The following is a 20,061-nucleotide window of genomic DNA, read 5'->3' on the forward strand; positions in this document are numbered from 1 at the left end:
GCTATTGAGAAAGCGTATGCTTCGAGCAGAGAAAGCAGGCAATATGAACACATCTGTTCATATTGCATGCATTTCTTTAGGGGGAAAACCCCCTTGCATCATATATATATATATATAAAAGAGTGCAATACAAAACAACACATTTTAAAAATATCAAGTATGAAGTTCCGTAATTTGCAGGCTGCTTTCGATATCATTCAGTCCCATTGATCCTAGTACACGAAATTTAATTCCCTTATGTAATACGCCAAAGGGTCCAGGTCTTTAAGATAATAAAACAGATATAACTTTCCACTGTTTAAAACTTGATTGAGTGCATGTACATTTTGGACTGTGCCATGCATGCCATATTACAGTAAGCAGCCCTTTGTAAAATATCCACCAAGCAGATGCGCTTCTGCCATAGGCTTTTGGTAAATAATATGGTAGCATGCAGAAGGGTGCAGCCATGTAACTGATGAAAAAAATGTTTAAAAGGAGCCAGCGCAGTGACATCTATCTCATGCAGGTTGCATGCAGCTGTGTTTTATTGTTAATTATATGAATCATTTTGCCTACATGCTACAATTGTGAGAGTATGGTGAATGAACCAGTGCTTCCTAAAGTGTGTTTTGTTGGTCATCATTTGGAACAGTCAATCTCAGTTCATCCCAGGGTGAAGGCCAATCACAAACCTCTAATCACTCTTTTCTGTCAGTCATGGCTGCACCATTCAAGCTAATTTCTAAGTCTGATTTCTTAATTGCTGTTAATCAATTGGCAGCTCACAAGAGTGTTGAAACAGTCAAGGACACACAATATCTCTGCTTTCTTTCATTAAAAGTTATACATTTGCAAGGTTCATGTACTGTACAGTCTTTGCCAAAAAATATACAGCCCCAGGGGTTTGCTTCCAAGCCACGTAGCGCGGTTCCTAAGCACATCTGACAGTCGTAAGCTTGGGAGGGTCGAGGTTTTAAGCTCCTCCCGCCTCCGTGAGATTACGGTCCCTGAGCATACAAGAGGAGGCATGCTGCAGGGCTCAGAAGCCTTGGGCTGTAAAATTTTGACAAAGGCCATTGGGGACCCAATACTGATTTCAGTAACTTATTCTTATATGTAGGCTCCAGCTACTGCAACAGACTGGTCGCAGAAGACCTTTGAAAAAAAAGAGGCTGAATTTCCAAGGCACCAAAAAGAAAGGGTGCCATGCGACCTTGAGCCTGAATTGGATTGAACTGTTTCCAGATTTTAAGGGATGTTCATAAGCATAACAAGCAAGGAAATTTTAGCAGTTGAGTTGTGTTCTTCTGCCTTAGTAATACATTCTCACATTAGTATGCGGCCCAAGCAGCTCTGTAACCATTAGTTGTGAAAGCATATAGTCCTTTTTTCGCACAGAAACTCTGTTGCTACTTTTTTTCTTAAAATCAAGCTGTCAAAACATAGGTACTATTCGTCAGCGGAAATTCAAGTACAAATAAGCTTGCTTTTGATTATTCACTCCACAACTAGATTTTTTTTCCTCCTGAGTTATGTATAGTATAGTGAGAATGAAAGTTCCTCCACCAGTCTTCAAAGTCATGGTGCAGTGTTTCTAAGTATAGCCAAGTGCCCATGTGGCAAATCAATGGCCTGCACATTTTGACAAAGGGTATATGCGCTGCGACAGTGCCTTTGCACCCCTTCTCCATTCCTCTTTTCAATCCCCTCATCCTCACCGTCAATCCGCACCTTTTTTAGTACAAACTGCCAGCTACTTAAGTTTGCTTATCAGATTGTAAAATCAGGTGATCTGATTCTGTGAATATATATGCGCAAGTGTAAATACAGGGAAATTTTTGTGCACGAACAATTTCATCTCATTTTAACCGCACCGCTTATCACATCTGTGAGAAAACATTTTTTTGACATAGCTAATAGTCTTTGCAGCCAAAAATATGGCCAGTTCATTTGTTTTGCAGCCAAAAAAACCCACTGCCCATTTATTAAGTCATTATGCAACTGTATGCAAAGCATGGTGGTCTCAGTGACATGCACAAATATATCATAGCAATTTTTTTCATTTTATTCCGTTTCATTCCATTCAAGCCAACCTGGCAGTCTGTGCAATTAAGTCTGTGTTGTCAATGCTATTAGGGAAAGGCAAATTGGTGCTTTCATTGATATGTACACATTTGAAAATGTAGTGCTTTGTTTCTAGGTGGACATGTCTCAGCTATGTGGGCGGATAAAACAGCAGAAATTAAAATCTGCCAAGATTAGCCCGCTGCAAGGAAGTGAAGCAGCAGTCTCTGAGAAGAGAATTTACGTTGCCATTGCTGCCAGGACTAGCCACACGAACCATGGATTTGGCGACATTGAAGGGTTCAGCGAAACCATGAATAAGAGCTTAGCTGAACGCATAACCCTGTTAGTCAGAGAAGGGATTACATCTGTGTTGGATGTCAAAAAGTGTTTGCATATGCATGTACACGATGTGCTATTTTCGACTGGTGAAAAACCTGAAAGCAGCTGCAGGGCATTTTTCCCTACTGCTAAGGACATCAGCAACGACATCCAAGCTGCTCTTAGAAGAGACCGGTTTAGCACTGTCGACCAAACAAATGCAGTTAATCTGATAAAAAAATCCAGTCTGAGCAACCTGAAAGTTCAGTAGTGTATCGGTCATATTCAGCTAGCAAGAATGCAGGCAGTAGCATGTCTGATGACATGGAAGAGAATGTTGCCAGTGAGTGTGAGGAGACATTCCTTTTTTGTTTCCAATCAGAGTTTATGAAAAACATGCTCCTAAAATGTGTAACTGCAGTCGTTTGTTTGAACTCTACCCATAAGACCAGTGACTACGCATTGCCACTTTTTCTTCTTGTAGTCAAAACACTAGTAGGCTACGCAACTGCTGGTGTGCTCATTGTGCAGTTTGAGACCGCTTGTTGCATAGCTGAGGCTTTAAATGTGTTCAAACAATGGTGTGAAAATCTGTCTCCACAATACTGGATGGTGGATTACAGTCAGTTTTTCAAAAAAGTAAGATATCCATTTGTGATTTCCACAGGGGTCAGGCATGGCAGAGATGACTCCGCAGAAAAGAAAATGGTGTGTGAAATCGTGATGATGCCCTTAATTTTATGAAGCGCATAGCTAACGCTTCTAATCAAGATGAATTTGAGAATTCACTGAAAGCTCTCATGACTTCAGAGTACTGCAGAAATGAAAAGTTCCAAACTTATTTTTAAAACAGTGTGGCTGTCTGTGAAAGAGCTGTGGGTTTTATACTACCGGCTTGAATTTGATGTCGTGCTTACCACGAACAACGGGATTGAAGCTCAAAACAGAGTGCTCAAGACACATTTTGTAAAGAGTGCAATCGGGAAGCGTTCCCTGACCTTTCTTATTACAGCCCTTGTTTACTCTTACTTGCCAGATGGTGAGAAAAAATTGATGGAGTCAGAGATGAGGCAGTCAGCGCTATACAGACAGTACAATGAAAATATCCCTACATATTGCCGCGAAGCTTGCTTTTTGTCTGATCTTCTTATCGCGGCAGGCACGCCGCATTATCAATTTTCTGGGACGCGAGACGCGACCAGAGTTATCTCGATTTTTCCTAGCCTCGCGCAAGTGTGCCTACTATGTTCTGGAACTTTCCTTGCCGCCTTTAAAATCGAGCACGGCTAAGAGCGGCGGGCATTCTGTTAGTCGACGACCGCCGAGCACGTTCGCTGCTATCGCCGCCGCTGAGTTTTCAGACCTGTTCTTAGTGGGCGTAAGCCAGACTATTAAAGTATTCTCTTACGAGCTGCTCTGTGCCTTCCTCAAGACCGGACCCCAGTCGGTGCTACGTGACCCCGGCGGAGTTCCCGTCACCACCTCGTGACATCTGGTGGAGGTGCTAGGTACATGCACCCAACCCAACCTGGAAGATCCACCGTAGAGAACGAGAGCCAAGAAGATCCGGAGGTACGACACAGCCGCCGTCTTCAAGGCCTGCAAGCTCAGCACGGATTACTACCGGATCCTACTCGACAACGACAACAAGCTCCAGCGCCCACCATGACCGAGCAAGCGACGTCCACCCCTGTCATGCTCCACCAGCCACGGGTGCCTCCAACCTTCCACGGCTACCCTGGCGACGACCCGGAAGATTGGATAGACAACTTTGAGCGCGTGGCTACATTTAACAGGTGGGAAGATGACATGAAGCTCCGCTATGTTTTCTTTTCCCTTGACGGTCCTGCAAGAACGTGGTATGAAAACCACGAGACTACCTTGAAGACCTGGAAATTATTCAAGTGTGAAGTCGTGAAGGCGTTTACCAACATTCTCCGGAAGGAAAAGGCGCAGATGCTGCTGGACTCACGGATGCAGTACCCAAACGAAACTGTCAGCATGTACGTCGAAGAAATGCAGCGTCTTTTCCGCCGAGCTGACCCGAATATGACGGAGGAGAAGAAAACCGGATATCTAATGCGGGGCGTAAAGGAGTCTCTTTTCGCTGGCCTCGTACGAAATCCGCCCAAGACTGTCGCCGAATTCGCCGAAGAAGCGTCAACGATTGAGAAGACCCTGGACGCCCGCACAAGGCAGTACAACCGACCACCGCAGGTCTGCTCCAGCTTTCCGGACACGACGACTACAACCAGCGACTTGCGGGAGATCATCCGTGAAATCGCCCGCGAAGAACTACGCCGGCTGCTGCCATCATCTTCACAACCTCAAGTAGCGAGCCTGACGGAAGTCGTCCGTGAAGAAGTGCGGCATGCGCTTGGCTCCCCTTCTGCGACGACTGAACCTCAAGCTCCAGCCATGAGTTACGTCGCTGCAGTACGCAAGCCCGCGCCTCGACGTGCCACCCCAAGCCCTATTCGACGTGAGCCAGCAGTGCTGGACCGCCGCCCTCCGGGCCCCGCCCACCCGACCTACGAACAACGTTCGGGCCCAAGGAAATGCGACACCTGGAGAACCCGTGACAACCGTCCGCTGTGCTTCCACTGCGGTTTAGCCGGTCACGTCCTGCGTCACTGCCCGTTCCGACGCATCGGTCTTCGCGGATTCGCCGTTGACGCACCACGACCACGCTTCGGCCAACATCCACAAGAAATCGACGACTACCTGCGCCGCGACGAATACGTGTCGAGCCGATTTTCCCGCTCACCCTCGCCGCGAGCCTCGCGCTTCACGTCGCCCTGCCACAGCTACGCAGCGGCTGTGCGAGGAAGGTCCCCCAGCCCCCGTAGGGGAAACTGAAAACAGCAACCTTAGGAGGTGAGGTTGCTTCCCGGCAAAAAAACGAAGACCCTCCAACGACGAGAACTCACGGCGACGCCGCACCGACGACGACACGACGCAACTTAGAGACCCCCAGGCCACCGACATCGACAAGCCCCTGCAGCCGCAGTCGCAATCACCGACCAAGCCGTGACCCGACGCCGAAAGTTACGTGCAACGCAAGAGCAAGGACTTCCGATCTAGAGGTGACTGTCGACGGCCGAAACGTTACTGCTCTAATCGACACGGGAGCTGACTATTCCGTGCTGAGTGGTTCCTTCGCCGACCGGATCAAGAAAGTGACGACGACTTGGGATGGCCCGCAGATACGCACAGCAGGCGGACACCTCATCACGCCATCAGGAAGGTGCACTGCGAGACTGACTGTCAACGGACACACATATCCGACAGTATTCGTCGTACTTCAGAAATGTTCCCGTGACGTCATTCTGGGGATGGACTTCTTGACACAGCACCGCGCAGTCATCGACCTCAAGTCCAAGTCCATCACGCTTTCGACGGACGAAGCTTTACCTCCGAAAACGACCCCAGAGCAGTCAAAGGCCCTCAGTGTTCTCGATGAAGAACTAACCATCCAACCCCGGTCCAGCGTCATCGTCCCCGTCTGTGCAAGAAATTTCGAAGACGCAGAAGGCATCATCGAGGGAAACACGCAGTTGCTCTTAGACAGACGACTTGGCGTCGCAAGAGGCATCGCTCATTTGCGGCATGGAAAAACCGAGGTACTGGTCACGAACTTCAGCGAAGAATACCGACACCTCAACAGAGGCACTACAATTGCGTTCTTGGACGAAGCAACTGATTTACTGGACGCCTTCATCATCTCCGACGAACCTGCAAATGACAGCCTAAAGCAAGACCATGCTCCCACGTTCGCCATCAACCCAGCATTACCCCGGGACCGACAAGAGAAAATCACCCTTCTTCTTCAAAGTTACAGCGAATGTTTCGCCTCGTCATCAAAGGTGCGACAAACGACGATAGCCAAACATCGAATTATAACCGACGAATACACCAGACCTCTCCGCCAAAGCCCTTACCGTGTGTCGCCGCGAGAACGACAGGCCATCTGGGACCAAGTAGAGGAAATGCTTCGCGACGACGTCATCCAACCTTCGAAGAGCCCATGGGCGGCACCGGTCGTTCTAGTGAGAAAGAAAGACGGTGCTCTTCGATTCTGCGTCGATTATCGGCGACTGAACAAGATTACGAAAAAAGACGTCTACCCCCTCCCGAGGATCGACGACACTCTGGACAGGCTCTGCCACGCCAAGTATTTCTCGTCGATGGATCTCAAGAGTGGATATTGGCAGATTGAAGTCGACGAAAGAGACCGGGAAAAGACTGCCTTCATCACACCGGACGGACTGTACGAGTTCAAAGTCATGCCATTTGGGCTTTGCTCCGCACCCGCAACTTTCCAAAGGGTAATGGACACAGTGTTGGAAGGCCTCAAGTGGCAAACCTGTCTCGTCTATCTAGACGACGTTGTAGTCTTCGCAGCGAGCTTCGAGGAACACCTCCGGAGGCTGAAGGCAGTACTCGACGCAATCAAGTTATCCGGACTTACCATGAAGCCTGAAAAGTGCCGGTTTGCCTACCACGAACTATTGTTTCTCGGCCACATCATCAGCAAGGACGGCGTGCGCCCCGATCCGCAGAAGACAGCCGCCATTGCCAATTTCCCGCAGCCTCATGACAAGAAGGCGGTCCGCAGATTTCTGGGATTGTGTGCTTATTACAGACGCTTTGTGAGGAATTTTTCGCGCGTCGCGGTACCTCTGACCAAGCTCTCCAAGGAAGACGTACCATTCACATGGAATTCGGCACAAGCGGAAGCCTTCAACGAACTTCAGCGTCTCCTGCAGTCTCCACCGGTGCTAGGGCACTTTGACGAAAACGCCGAGACAGAAATCCATACCGACGCAAGCAGCTTTGGTCTAGGCGCCGTGCTCGTCCAGAAAAACGAAGGAGTCGAAAAAGTAATAGCATATGCAAGTCGTTCATTGTCGAAAGGAGAAGCGAACTATTCGACCACTGAAAAGGAGTGCCTTGCGATCGTCTGGGCTACATCGAAGTTCCGTCCCTACTTGTACGGACGCCCGTTCAAGGTTGTGAGCGACCACCATGCATTGTGCTGGCTGGCTAACTTGAAGGACCCCTCTGGCCGTCTCGCTCGATGGAGCTTGCGCCTCCAAGAATTCGACGTCACGGTGGTCTACACATCTGGGCGAAAGCACTCCGACGCTGACTGCCTGTCACGAGCCCCTGTCGACACGCCGCCAAAAGACGATGACGACGACGCTTTCCTTGCACTGCTAAGTTCCAGCGACTTCGCACGACAGCAGCAATCTGATCCTGACCTACAGCGCCTGCACGAGTATCTCGAGGGGAAGTCTCCTTCACCTCCTGCCTTCTTCAGGCGTGGACTATCGTCCTACTGTCTGCAACAGGGAATCGTCGTGAAGAAGAATTTCTCACCGAACAAGGCCGCCTACCTTCTCGTCGTCCCGAAGCGCCTTCGGGAGGAAATTCTGCAGGCTTCGCATGGCGAACCAATGGCTGGCCACCTCGGGTTTACTCGCACCCTCCGCCGAATCCAAGAGAGATATTACTGGCCTCGTCTATCCTCCGACGTCGCGCACTACGTTAAGAGTTGTCGTGAATGCCAACGCCGGAAAACGCCACCGAAAAGACCAGCAGGGTTCCTGTAGCCGATTCAAACGCCACCAAGACCTTTCCAGGAGGTCGGTATGGACCTACTTGGCCCCTTCCCAACATCAACGACGGGCAACAAGTGGATTATTGTGGCGACCGATTATCTCACCAGGTACGCCGAAGCAAAGGCCCTCCCGAACGGCACAGCAGCAGAAGTCGCCAAATTCTTCGTCTGATCCATTATTTTACGACACGGCGCCCCCGAAATACTGATAACAGACAGGGGGACAGCGTTCACGGCGGAGCTAACCCATGCCATTCTGCAGCACAGCCATACAAGTCACCGGAGAACAACTGCGTACCATCCGCAGACAAACGGGCTTACAGAACGCCTCAACAAGACCATCGCCGATATGCTTTCTATGTACGTAGACGCAGAACACAAGACATGGGACGTCATTCTTCCCTATGTGGTGTTCGCCTACAACACCGCTGTGCAAGAGACCACCCAAATGACACCATTTAGTCTCGTCCACGGGAGGGAGGCCACGACCACACTCGACGCCATGCTGCCCGACGTTACCGACGAAAGTAACCTCGACGTCGCCGCCTACCTGCAGCGCGCAGAACAAGCTCGACGACTTGCCCGTGAGAGAATACAAGACCAGCAGCGCACCGACGCCCGACGCTACATTCTTCGAAGATGCGCAGTGCAATACAAGCCAGGCGATAGAGTTTGGGTTTGGGCGCCGATTCGCCGCCGCGGACTGAGTGAAAAACTTCTGCGCCGCTATTTCGGCCCGTACAGGATTCTTCGCAGACTGGGTAATCTGGACTATGAAGTCGTCCCTGACGGAGTTAAAGCATCCCAGAGACGCCGCACACGCTCAGAAGTTGTCCACGTCGCCCGTCTGAAGCCTTACTATTCGCGCTAATGACTCTTTGTGTTTACATTATGAGTATTTATTTTGTATGCTCTGTATCTTCATGTCCGTTATCCCTGTTTTTAAGCATTGGGTCGATGCTTCTTTAAGGGGGGAGTAATGCCGCGAAGCTTGCTTTTTGTCTGATCTTCTTATCGCGGCAGGCACGCCGCATTATCAATTTTCTGGGACGCGAGACGCGACCAGAGTTATCTCGATTTTTCCTAGCCTTGCGCAAGTGTGCCTACTATGTTCTGGAACTTTCCTTGCCGCCTTTAAAATCGAGCACGGCTAAGAGCGGCGGGCATTCTGTTAGTCGACGACCGCCGAGCACGTTCGCTGCTATCGCCGCCGCTGAGTTTTCAGAGCTGTTCTTAGTGGGCGTAAGCCAGCCTATTAAAGTATTCTCTTACGAGCTGCTCTGTGCCTTCCTCAAGACCGGACCCCAGTCGGTGCTACGTGACCCCGGCAGAGTTCCCGTCACCACCTCGTGACAATATTTTCATGGACACCCTCGCAACTTAATTAAGCACATGTTGAACAGGCTTGTAAATGCTGAAGAATACACCCGTGCTGATGTAGCTGAGCTGCCCATCAATTGGACATTTTCCGTTCACTCCGAGAGGAATGATGCATCGCACATTGTTGACTTCAACAAGCCCTCATGCACATGTCTCGATTTTTGCAAGCACAAGTGCCCCTGCAGTCATTTCTGCGCAGTTTTTAAATTTGTTGACGGCAGGACTTTCTTGTCACTGCCTCATGAATATCTCAATGGGCCACACATAACATTGGACCAGTGCACACAACAAACAGAAACAGACTTTAGTGATGCCAGTACAGAACAAACCAGTGTTACGGAGCTGACCTCAGGGACTATCGTGTCTGAACTTGGTATAAACAGAATGCCCTCGGCACTGCACCGAAAAGTTCTTGAACAGTGGGAGAAGTGTAATTCTATTCTTTTTCAGTGCCATGATAACGAAGTGCGGTCTGAAGTGAGTGAATTGCTAGACAATGCTTTTGCTAGGTTAGCAAGCAGCGTGCCAGAATCTTCTGGTGTCCATGTTCGAAGTTCACCAACAAAGGGATGCTCTTCCTTGAAACCCCTTCCAAAACGAAGGTGCCTGCAGCATGATTGACATTTTGGACTATTGGATTAGGCAAGCTAGCTGACATAAGGAAGTTTTATATGGAGGGAATCGAGAATGCTCTAAAGAATGGAGGTAGCCTGAAAGCGATGAAGAGAAAACTAGGCATAGGTAAAAACCAGATGTATGCGTTAAGATTTGGTTTGGTTAAGGGTGTTTAACATCCCAAAGCGACTCAGGCTATGAGAGACGCCGTAGTGAAGGGCTCCGGAAATTTCGACCACCTGGGGTTCTTTAACATGCACTGATATCGCACAGTACATGGGCCTCTAGAATTTTGCCTCCATCGAAATTCGGCCGCCGCGGCCGGGATCGAACCCGCGTCTTTCGGGCCAGCAGCCGAGCGCCATAGCCACTCAGCCACCGCAGGGTTAATATGCGTTAAAAGACAAGGAGGGCAATTCCATTAGCAATATGGATAAGATAGTTAACGCAGCTGAAGAGTTCTACACAAATCTGTACAGTAGCCAATGTAATCAGAGCGTTAATGATAGAGACAGTAGCGCACAGCATTGCGTCATCCCGCCAGTAACGAAAGAGGAAGTAAAGACAGCCTTATACCCTCTTTACACGGGCAGCCTTAACCGTGGCTAAGCTTAACTGCTGGAAGGGGAAAAGCAACTGGGGAAGATCAGGTAACAGCAGATCTGTTGAAGGATGGAGGGGACATCGCGCTAGAAAAACTAGCCACCCTGTATACGCAATGCCTTATGACCTCGACTGTACCAGAAGCTTGGAAGAATGCAAAAATAATCTTAATTCATAAAAAGGGAGACGCCAAGACTTGAAAAGTTACAGACCGATCAGCTTACTGTCTGTTGCCTACAAGGTATTTACTAAGGTAATGGCTAATAGAGTCAGGGCAACCTTAGACTTTAATCAACCAAATGATCAGGCTGGCTTTCGTAAAGGATATTCCACAATAGATCATATTCACACTATCAATCAGTTGATAGAGAAATGCGCAGAATATAACCAACCTCTATATATAGCCTTCATTGATTACAATAAAGCATTTGACTCAGTGGAAACCTCAGCAGTCATAGAGGCATTGCGTAACCAGGGTGTAGAAGAGCCTTACGTCAAAATACTGGAAGATATATATAGCAACTGCACATCTACCACAGTCCTCCGTAAAGTCAGCAATAAAATTCCGATAAGGAAGGGCGTGAGGCAAGGAGATACGATCTCGACAATGCTATTCATGCACCACCTGTTTACAGGAGGTATTCCGAAGCCTGAATTGGAAACAGTTGGGCAGAACAGTTAATGAAGGATACCTAAATAATCTGCGATTCGCTGATGACATTGCCTTGCTGAGTCACTCAGGAGATGAACTGCAAAGCATGATCAATGAGTTAGACAGACAGAGCAGAATGGTGGGTCTAAAAATTGACATGCATAAAATCAAAATATTATTCAACAGTCTAGCAAGGGAACAGCAGTTCACAATTGGCAGTGAGGTGCTGGAAGTGGTAAAGGAATACGTGTACTTAGGGCAGGTAGTGTCAGCTGATCCGGATAATGAGGGAAATCACTAGAAGGATAAGAATGGGGTGAAGTGCATATGGCAGGTTCTCTCAGATCATGAATAGCAGGTTACCGATACCCTCAAGAGAAAAGTATACAACAGCTGCATCTTACTGGCACTCAGCTACGGGGCAGAAACGTGGAGACTAACGAAAAGGGTTCAGCTTAAGTTGAGGACAACGCAGCAAGCCATGGAAAGAAGAATGCTAGATGTAACGTTAAGAGACCGGAAGCGGGCAGAGTGGGTGAGGGAACAAATGCGTGTTGACGACATCCCAGTCGAAATCAAGAGGAAGAAATGGGCTTGGCCAGGGTATGTAATGCGAAGGCAAGATAACCGCTGGTCTTAAGGGGAAATGAGTGGATTCCACGAGAAGGCAAGCGTAGAAAGGGGCGTCAGAAGGTTAGGTGGGTGGATGAGATTAGGAAGTTTGCAGGCATAGGGCGGGCGCAGCTGGCAAAGGACAGGGTTAATTGGAGAGACATGGGAGAGGCCTTTGCCTGCAGTGGGTGTAGTCAGACTGATGATGATGATGATGGCTTAGGGTGATACATTTGCACTCCCTCTCCCCTCACCAGAGAAATAATACAGCACTGTAAACCTTGAAAATGAAGTACCATTTTTGAAAAAAACTTTTTGGTGCTGAATTCTTGGTTGTGGTTTTATTGTACATTAGAAGTAAAGTTATCTTTACTGGCATTAAAAGTCTGGCATTAGATGGCTGTCTCTGAATCAGAGAAGACAAATTCTGCGGAGGAGTGAGCAACCACAAGGGCTATTGCTGCCTCTTCCGCTTTGATGGACTGGGTAAGGCTTCGAATGGTGGCAGAGGTAACTAACTTATGAGCATTGTCCGTCACTGCAGTCACGAATGCAGACTGCTGAGGATATTCAGCGGCGCCCACATAGACTGAAGAGGTGGACGGAGGGTAGCACTTGTGAAGGGCCTTAGCTCTGGCAATGTGTCCCTCATGACTGTACTCCGGGTTAGTGTCTTTCGAGAGTGGCAGGATGTAAATATTTCTGGTAATGGTCTTGGGAAGGGAATACAATGTGGTGATTTGAGCAGGGAGGTGAATTTTTAGTCGATTTAAGAGTTGCTAGCCAGTTATTATCTGAGAGAGTCGGTGGTATTGGCCCATTGGGTGTGCCTTGACTAGCTCTTGTTGGGTAAAATGGCCCCCAGCTGAAGAAGTTCGGCGGTAGCTGTGGTTTTGGAAAAGAGAACGGCCATATTGTAGGCCATTCAGATTAGACAGCTCACCAGCTCGGTATCTGAGAGGGAGAGAGTAGGGGAGGGGAAGGTAATTAAACATGAGCAGAAGGCCTAAGACTGCAGCCTCTGCCTCTCATGCCCTGGTGGTGGTTAGAGATGAATTTCATTAGGGTGGCAATGTTCTGCACAGATTTGCGAATAACTTTTATGGCATTGGTGTTAGTCCCATTGTTGGAAATGCAGAGGCCTAGAACTTTGATGTTTTCGACTGTTTCAATGGGGGCTTCATCCAGGGGGATGTTAATTGCAGGAGGGGTGACATTCTTTAAGATATACTACTAAAAGTTACCATTTGGATACCAAGCAGCTGAGGCCTGTGTTGTGGGCATGTATGGACACAACTTTGTAAGTTTTAATTCCACCATGCACACTTGTCTCCCCTGGTCTGCTTTGTCTTTTTTTCATCACATGTGGCATTGATATTGAGGCAAAGCTTTGTAATGGTCAAATGTTTAGGGGAATCGCCGAAGGTGGAGTAGATTTGTAATAAGGGAGTAATTACTCATTGCCTATTCCCACTTCAAGTTGGTGATCAATTCGGTCTCTCCCTTCTATAAGCTCGCCGTCCCAGTTAGCTCAGTTGGTAGAGCGACTGCGCCGGTGGTCTTGGGTTCAAACCCCGGACCAGGACTTCTTTAACTACGAAGTTTCTGAAAATGCTGTATAGCTTTCCGTTACAGCCGTATGGTTGTGCTTTGGTGGATGGCAATGGGTAATTACTCCCTTATTACAAAGCTTTGTAATGTATGTCTGTTCATTCTTCAAAGCTGCTGGCATGCAGCTTTATCACTCTTTGTGATGCAAGACGCCACCAGATTTTATCTCATCGCACGCAGGCAGAGCTGATTCTACGTTGTTCCAGATTGCTGTGATTACTTTGCTTGGCTTATCTCGAAGGTTCATTGTCAGCTTTAAATTGAGCGCGCCGAGAGCAGCGGGCATTCTTTTCGACGACCAGCAAACATGCTTGTTGTATTCGCTGCCACCAAGTCTTCAGTTTATTGTAGGTGCAGGTCAGCCCAATAAACAATTTCTTTTAGAAGCCTTCTTTCGCTGTCTTACTCACTGTATTGACTGCTGTCACCACTACATAACAATATATGAGAGGGATACGTTCTTCATAATGCTTCCTTGCGAAGTAATATTCTCGTTAGAGCAATACAAATGCAATCTTTAAAACAGTTTGTGTTTACCTCTGCAGTTGCTGTCTACAAGTGCTACTGGCTCCAGTGTTAAGGTATAAATGTGTAGCGATGGTGGTGGTTTACTGCCTTGGGTAGGGAAAAAGAGAAGACCACGGGAGGGCACATGAGATGCAACTTTTTTGTTTCTACATAAAAGGGGCACTTAAAACAACTCCATCCAACTTTTGTTCTGGGTAAAAATGAATGTTATGGCTCTCACCAGCTATTCTTATATTTGCCCAGCAACAAAAGATGCATTTGTCACGGTGAAAATTCGATTTAAAAATTTCTTGACTGTATTCAAACTCATGACATCCATACTGAAAAGGAAATGCTTAGAAAACGGGCCTTTGACCTGAACTTGTGTAGACGAAAAATACCTGGTGCCATCATGCTCTTTGGCAAAGCTGCTTTGCACCATTAAAATTCATCATCATCATCACTCTATCAGCCTTTTGCCTTCATTGGTACTACCCATAAATGAAATCATTTTTTTTGTACTTGCCCTAATTTATAATTACATTAGGCACAAATTCATGTTTGCCTATGTTGAGTGACATCCGTATTTCAATCCCATAGGCACGAAGTTGACCGAAAACAGCTTTTATGAGCTAGAAAAGGCCAAAAGATGGAAGACAGATGTTGCTGCCAAAGGCTGTTTTTGCAAGTTAACTGTGCTCACATCAAGTGTGAGTTTAGCTTGGATATCTGGAATTACTCATTGCCTACATTTTCCTGACCACGATCAAGGGATCTAAAGAGTTCAAATCAGATTGATGGGAAAACTATTTAAACTCAGTTTATCAGCAATAAGTGTGTCATTTACTTTCGTGGAGACATCAGCATAGCCATAAAAACTATGAATATCAGATTTTAGTGAAAACTGAAGTCTGATGGAGTCCTCTGGCTCTTTTTGAGACCTCGTATCAGCACATAAAACTTGCTTTTCACGTTTTTTTGTGGTAGGTGCAATGCACAGCATTTTCGAAACCCTGCAACTAAGCATTGCAAGCACCACAAAAAGGTGGCTGATGTTTGCTGCTGATCAGGGTGGAGGCCATACCAAAAGGAGACATGCAACCACCATAAATGCCGCCATGGTAGCAAGCTGCTCATACCGCAGTGCCTCCGAAATTCTTGTAGTTGTGTAAGAAGGCACTTTCTGCGAACTTGCCCCCATTTTCTCTTTTTCCTTCAAGTTTTTTTTCTTTTTGCCCCCCTCCTCGTGATTTTCTGTTCTGCCATGCTGCTTAATTTATTTGTCTACCATTGACTAAATGCATTATAGTGTGCTGTAGTAGCCTTCACAGTTTCATTCTGTGTGGTTGAATGTGTTTTGTAAATTGTCTCTCTTCCGAACACATTTCTCTGAAAAATTCAGCACTTGGCTACTCAGTCAAGTTATGCTTCATTCATAGGGATGGCATACCGTTTCTGCACTGCATGCTCTTGCCTAGAGTTTATAGGTCCTTTAAACTTATACTATGGTTTTAGTCATTGCATGCTTGGTGGCGATCTGGAAGCATTTCACACATCGGTAGATGTGTAAAATATTCTTTGGTACACATGTTGCTCACAACTGAAAAACACTCACATCATTGAGAAGAATAAGTAGAGTTCATTCTCTCATTCTGTGAAGTGCCTCTTTGATGAGTTCCACAAAATGTGCCACACACAAGGAGACTACTCACAAGCACAAGCATATCCAACAGTTCAATTTGTCTGTTATCAATCTGACACCTTTAACATTTATATATTTGCCACTATATCTGCACACTGTGATAGGGATCGTGTTGGCGCACAATGCCATTATCTCATTCAGAGGATGAACACATGCATGCCCTGACAGCAGACATCTAATTTTGAATCGCATGTTGCCTGCCTAGGCCTTGTAATGTGTGGACACTGCTTGTCGCACAATCAGTTGCAACTATTAAAAATTTGAGCAGCGGGCAATATTTTCATGTTAGCTTGAAGAGGAACCTTTGTGGTCTTTTGAAAGTATGCAGCTCTGTCATCCCAGGCTTTCCAAGCAATTTTTAACATTGATGTGCCACACATGGTGTTGGACTTGATGTCAATGTTACTGCGGTCTTCATGTGCTATTCCCTAATATGTGTTGGATACCCTGAACAGACATTTTCTTAGTGAAGCACGTAGTATCTTTCTGTGATGGTAAGGTTTACTCTTCCAAGTGCAGTGTGCATCGTCCTGGATCTGTTGCTCGACATTGTGTTGTTCCCTAAAGGTCTAACATTAAGTTTTATTTCTTTTGAGATGCAAAATAAAGCTTTCTTATTGTGTCACTTGGCCTTTGCTCACTCACTTTCTGCCAAGTTTTTGGCCTGGTGCCAGCGAGGTATGCGGTACACGAAAAAACTTTGCTGGCACTGGCACAGGGAAAGAAATTGATGTGAGGGTATATTATTCACTCTAAATTCACCGTCGCCCAGTACATGCCAGGAACTGCCTATACTGAGTGTTGAAAAAGTGCTAGGTGAGGTCAAGAGCTTTCTATCATCAGCACCTAAATAATCCAAGGCAATTGTTTGCTTTGCTGATCCTTCATATGCTTTGCCAATTGTAGGCTTGTCACTAAGTTAAGCTTTCCAAGATTTGTTCTAGCAATATCAGGTGCTTGAGAAGGTTGTAATGCCTGCAATTCAAATAACCGTCGCCGTAGAATAAATACTACTGCATGAATGAGACATCACTCTTGCATATGTACTAGCAAGGATGTACGCGAAAAAAAAAAATATCCAGGGAAATTGATGGCATACTAATGGGCGTATGATTTTCCAAAGCGTGGACACACATGCTCTCAACAATTTCAGGCCCAGTGATTACAATTGGATGACCAAATTTAGAGGCCACCAGTCTGAACAAGAAAGTCCTGTTTTTGCAGTAGTTCCAATGTTTAACACTTCATCAAATGTTGGCAGCCTTTCACCTGACAGACACATGCTAACTAGTACGCTTTGCTGTCACCATTGGCTAGCACCACTTATTCTCTTGCACTGTGTGGACGACAGGAAACCATTGTTTTTCTCTTATCATATGGAACTGTACAAATAAGTCTCAAGTTGGTCCTCTGAAATGGACTTTCTGCAAAACACAGAAGATCTGAACTATTTCGCAAATGATTATAAATGGAATCGCTGGCACTTGGAGACCCTGTTGAAGAATAAGCAGCGTGGTCATATTTGAGTTATCTGTCACTGCTTCTGCTGTGCAAATATCTCTTGTTTCGCTGTCTATATGTAGCAACATCTTTCCTCTAAAGGTTTTTACATTCAGTGCAAGCACTTTTCATGTGGAAAGGAACAAGTGTCAAGAGCGGCTTACCACATGTGCAGAAGTGCCTATTCATTCGACAAAGAAATGGCATTCACGGCTCAAACTCAAAACTTTAGCACATTGAACCTCTATGGAATAGCGCCCATGGCAGCAATTAGAAAACTGCAGGACGATTCAGAACTGAGTGGTAGTGCAACTATGCCGAAGGTTGAAAGCCATCAGCCTTCTATCTTTGAAAAGCCAACAAATGCACCAAACGATTAAAGCTGTGCATCCAAAAAGTCATTGTGGGAAAATCCATATTTTGTATGCTGCATGATACTGCTGAACAAGGCAGAATTCATTATGATACAAGCACCCACTTACAAGGAGTGCCTTCACCATATGAGTATTTCAAAACTTTCTGCACTGGCTCAGTCTGAGAATTCACATTACTAATTTGTAGTCAGTGCAGAAAGATGCTGGGAGCTCGAGGCTGTAAATATGGTTACTGGGAAGGTAGTGGTGCAGCTTTTTACATGCCACTTTTCAAAAGAACCAGTGCTTGTCTCCTACTCAAATTTCAATAATTCCCAGTGATTCCATTTGGAATCGAGCATGAACCGACAGAACTCGTTTTATGATATTGTTCCACTATCCTCCTCAAAAATACATGCTGGCCTCTCGATATCAATATATTGGACAAATTTAATTTGCACCGGGAAGGGTTATCTGTATGCGAGACGTCCATAGATATCTCTTCACTGTGCAAGCCATGCCTTTGAGCGAGAAAATGTTTTTGAACCGAAAGTAGACCGTGTCATGTGTGGGAAGCGCTCGGCTCACACCGCGCAAAAAAAAAAAACAAACACTGTGCAGTCCACACTTGTCCAGACCACTCGAACAGTTCGCTCTGTTGTGAAGTCAAACACGACCCATGGGAATGTGCATGCACGGTTACGGCCTTGTTTCGAGCCCTAGATAGGCCAGCCGTAGATGACGCAAGTCGACTCCTCGGTGCGCCGTTCGAGCGCTCTAGGGAGCAACCTGCCGTACAAACAATTCCAAATGAACGGGATATCATATCTAGGACCTGTACTGGGTACGTGCGCACGATTCACCGTAGCTGCTGTTCCACACAATCATCGCAAGGTAGTCCAACCGGCATGGCTGCTCGCACCCGACGACCCACACCACAGAAAACCACGCAGCAAGAAGGAGCGCTGCCGCAACCCCTCAGCTAGCCCAGCCAAGACGAGGAGACATGATCGTTGGTGATGTTGCTGATGTTTAGTCGAGTGAAAAAAGACGAGGCCCCGCCCTAGTCGGATTTGTTGTAAAAACAGCCTCACCCTGTCGAGCAGGTGCAGAAAAACGATGCAATAAGCAGCCACATCTGTGCTGTTCATAAACAAAACATAAAATTAGACCTTAAGTTCCGCAACGCAATGCAGAGGCACGCATGCTACCAGATCCCTTCTTTCTGCACATACGCAACAGCGATTACGGCTGCGCCATTTACGTGTCGCCAGTGGCTCTTGGAGTACGAACTGGAGAGAACAACTGTGCAGATTTGTTTGTTTCACAGTCACACGTGTCCATTGTGGTGCAAAATGCAGTGTATTCACGTTTGTCATAGCATCTTACATATTGTTTCCGGCAGTGCATCGAATTTTTGCATTTTCAGTAAAACAGCTGCATTGACTTTCACTGAAGAGAAGAAATCAATTCCATATATTTCCCCTAAAGCACTCAAGGGATACGATCTAATGTATGCTAATGAGTTTAAATACCTTGGTGCTACTTTCATGACTAACCCGAGCTAGCATAATCATATCAGCATTATCTGCAATAAAGGACTTCTGCTGCTTAATTAGGTGCTTGAAACATAAATGATCCTATAAACAACGCAGGCCAACAACTTATGAAACCCCGAAACCCCCTCTATGTATTGCCAAAAAGGGCAATTAGGGTAAATAAATGAAGTTAATAATAAGAGACATTGTTAGCAATTTCCAGAAGGCTATCAGATGCAGTAACCACACACATGCATGTGATAGACTGAATAGATTGGTCAATATGAACCATTAATCAAGCACCTATCTCATTGATCAATTCTAGAGCACAAATTACCAGGCATACTGACCTACCGAGCATGGTTCTTTTTCCGTCTTGTTATCTTTTGCACACACTGTCGGTGTGAGGAATAACTGGCTATTTGCTTGCATGCATTGTTGCCCAAGAATTTTTGAAGGAAATACCTAATCACGTAACTTGTCGCTGCTGTTTTATTATAATGCCTTGTATCCGTCCTTTGTCAAGCCTTACAAAAAGAGGCAGTATTTCTGAACAAAAAAAATGGGAATGCATTTATGCGCTTCAGGCTCTCTGTGCATACTTCTTGGGATTCAATGTGTGACAACATAAACAAAAAATGGCCATTACCATTGCTGCCTCCACTTTGGTAGACTGTGCACGTAAAATGAGCTGTTCCCCTGTGATGTCTCTCCAGTGTGAAATCCTTTGAGCGATTCCTTCGTTTCGTGATCCTCAAAGTTAAAGCTTTGCTTACATGACACGAAATCAAAGCGTACTGCTTTCAGATGCACTCCAAATGCAACAATGAAGTTTGGGTAGCAGAGATGCTGCGAGTGCCTTATAGCTAGAAGAATGCCTTTGCAGACTGCTCACTGCTGCAAGATGCCAGAAGGTCTTCATCCTGCCTGCATGCAATAGGGTCACTTGATCACTAAAAGAAGGGTGCTGCTGGGAACAAGCAAAAACACCGACTAAT

General features: G+C 46.4%; 1 pseudogene; it reads left to right on the top strand.

Annotated features, from left to right (window-relative positions):
* Positions 1-2,188: 2,188 nt before the first annotated feature.
* On the top strand, positions 2,189-2,932 carry LOC144123592 (uncharacterized; annotated as a pseudogene).
* The last annotated feature ends 17,129 nt before the right edge of the window (positions 2,933-20,061 follow it).

This window comes from Amblyomma americanum, chromosome 1 (assembly GCF_052857255.1).
Source record: "Amblyomma americanum isolate KBUSLIRL-KWMA chromosome 1, ASM5285725v1, whole genome shotgun sequence".
Lineage (NCBI taxonomy): Eukaryota > Metazoa > Arthropoda > Arachnida > Ixodida > Ixodidae > Amblyomma > Amblyomma americanum.